Source organism: Aptenodytes patagonicus, unplaced genomic scaffold (genome assembly GCF_965638725.1).
Source record: "Aptenodytes patagonicus unplaced genomic scaffold, bAptPat1.pri.cur scaffold_272, whole genome shotgun sequence".
Classification (NCBI taxonomy): Eukaryota; Metazoa; Chordata; class Aves; order Sphenisciformes; family Spheniscidae; genus Aptenodytes; species Aptenodytes patagonicus.
Window position 1 is genome coordinate 47,501 of NW_027472195.1, and position 2,500 is coordinate 50,000.

A 2,500-nucleotide genomic window follows, 5' to 3' on the forward strand; every position below is an offset into this window, starting at 1 on the left:
CCGCCTCTCGCCTCCGCTGGCCCCCGCCGCCGGCCGGCGTCCGCGTGCCGGTCAGAGCGCGGGCGGCGGCGCGCGGGAAGGGGGGGGGCTGCCGGCGCGGGGTGTGACGAGCCCCGCCGGCCGAGCCCGCTCGAGCCGGAGGAGGAAGCGGCGACCGGCGGCGACGCCGACGCCGCGGGGCCGGCAGGTGCGAGCGGCGAGAGAGAGAGGGCCTTCGGGGTCGGGGGGGGCGGCTCCCCCGGCCCTCCCCGCACCGGGGCGGGCTGCTGCGGAGCAGCCCGCCCTGCCGTCCGGCCGGCCGCGCAGGGCGAGGCCTCCGGGCGTTCCGGGCTGGCGCGCGGCGCCGTGCGGCGCGGCGGCACCCCCGCCTCGCCTCCCCTCCCCTGCGGGGGAGCCGGAGGCGCGGACGGGCGCCGCCGCCGCCGCCTTCGGCGGGCGAGGCCCCCGCCGGGTCGCGCCCCGCGCCAGCGGGCGGCCCGAGCCACGGCTCTCCTCCCGGGCGCAGCGCCGGGCTACTGAGGGAAACCCCGGGCCCCGGGAAGGAGGCCGAGGTGATGGCGGCGGATGTCGGGCGCGCCCCCGCGGGCGGACGCTCCCCCGAGGGCGGCAGCGGGGGAGGCACCCCCGCGGGGCCTGCAGGTCGTTTCCCTCGCCCCAGGGCCAGGTACCTAGCGTCCGCGCTTCCGCGGCCCTCCCTCGGCGAGCCCGGGGGCCGAAGGCCGCGGAGCCGGGCGGAGGTTTAAAGACGCGGGCGGCTCGGCGCGGCCCGCGGGTTCGGCCGGGCGGTGGCGCCTCGAGGGGCGGGAGTTGCTCCCCGAAGCCCCCCGTGCGGACGCTGCCGCCCGCGCTCGTCCCGCGGGCGGCCGTGCCGTGCCGGGGAGGGGGTCCCGCTGCCCCCCCCTCTCCGCGGTCCGGTCTCGGCGGAGAGACCGCGGCGGGGTAGCCGGCCGTGGCCGGCCTGCCTGCCTCGCAACGGGCGACCCCGGCGGGAGCGCGGGCTCTCCGCCGGGGCGGCGAGTCCCCGCGGCGGGGGCTCGCCGGGCGGCCGCCGGGCCGCCGCGCCTCCGTCGCGGCGCCGCGGCGCGCTGCGCTCCGCTCCTTCCCAGCCCCGGCGAGCTGCTCGGCGGTGTCCCGCCGCTAGCCGCCGGCGAGGGCGGCACCCCCCGTCCGAGCGGCGGCGTCGCCGCTCGGCGTGTCGGTCGGCCGGAGGGCGCCCGCCGCCGGCCGCGCGGCTGTCCCGGCCCGGGCCCCGCCCGTCGCTTCCCTGCCGCCCTTCCCGGCCGTGCCGGGCGGTCGGTCGGGCGGTCGGGGGCGTCCCACTCCCGGTCTCCGCGTGGAAACGGGGAGAGCGGGCGCCGCCCCCGGCTTAGCGCCGTCCGCCTTCCGCCCGGCGCGTGCCCGCGGAAGGGGCCGAGGCGAGAAGCGGCGGCGGCGGCGCCGGGAGGGCGGCCGCCGCGGCGCGGCGGCGGGCGCCGTCCGGCGGTTCCGCGGGCGGTGCGTCGCCGTCTCGGGCTCCGGCGGTTGCCGCCTCCGGCGCGGCGGCGGAGCCGCGGAGGTGCCGTCGGGGCGAGCCGTGGGTTGGGGCTAGGCGGCTGTCGTAGCGCGGCGTGGTTGTCGCGGAGGCGCGCGCGGGGCCGGCGGGGCGCCCCGCTGCCGCCCGTCGCCGTCGTCGTCGGCGGCAGCAGCCTCCGTGTCCCGAGCGAGGCGGGCAGGCGGGGCGCGGCCGTGCGCGCCGCCGCCTCCTCCGTGCGGAGCCCGGGCCGAGCCCGGGCGCCTGGGCCGGCTCCGAAGCGAGGGCAAGGTGCGTTTCCCAGGTCGGTCGGGAGCGCGGGCTCCCCGCCCTTGCCGTTCGGGGTTTTCCGTTCCGTTCCCCCTTCCTCTCCCCCCCTCCTCCTCAGTGTGCTCGTACGGTCAGGCGAGGCGAGGCCTCTCCGCCGCGTCGCGCCGCGTCGCGCCCCCTCCGCGCGGGCGGAGGGGGGCGGTGGGGCGGTCGGGCGGTGGGCCGTCCTCAGAGAGGGGCCGCTCTCGGGGAGCGGTCCCGGTCCCCCCGCGCGCGCGGGGCGGTGCCGAAAAGCAGACAACTCTTAGCGGTGGATCACTCGGCTCGTGCGTCGATGAAGAACGCAGCTAGCTGCGAGAATTAATGTGAATTGCAGGACACATTGATCATCGACACTTCGAACGCACTTGCGGCCCCGGGTTCCTCCCGGGGCTACGCCTGTCTGAGCGTCGCTTGACGATCAATCGCCGCCTGGGCCGCCGCCCCTGGGCGGGCGGCGGGCGCAGCGGCGCGGCTGGGGCGGCTCGCAGGCCCGCGCGCGGCGGCCCCCGGGCCCGGGGAGCGGTTCCCCGCGGCCCGGCGTCGTCGGCCGAGGCGAAGGGCCTTCGTCCCCCTAAATCGAGACTCGGGGAGCGCGCCGAAGCTCCCCGCTCCCGGGGCGCCCGCTGGGCGGAGCTCGTCCCGCCGTGGCCGCCGGGGTTGGCCGGGCCGGTCGGTCGG

General features: G+C 81.4%; 1 non-coding gene across 1 annotated transcript; it reads left to right on the top strand.

Annotated features, from left to right (window-relative positions):
• Positions 1 to 2,079: 2,079 nt before the first annotated feature.
• On the top strand, positions 2,080 to 2,232 carry LOC143173784 (5.8S ribosomal RNA). Its single transcript, XR_012997773.1, has one exon. It is a non-coding gene; the product is annotated as a 5.8S ribosomal RNA (ribosomal RNA).
• Positions 2,233 to 2,500: the final 268 nt, after the last annotated feature.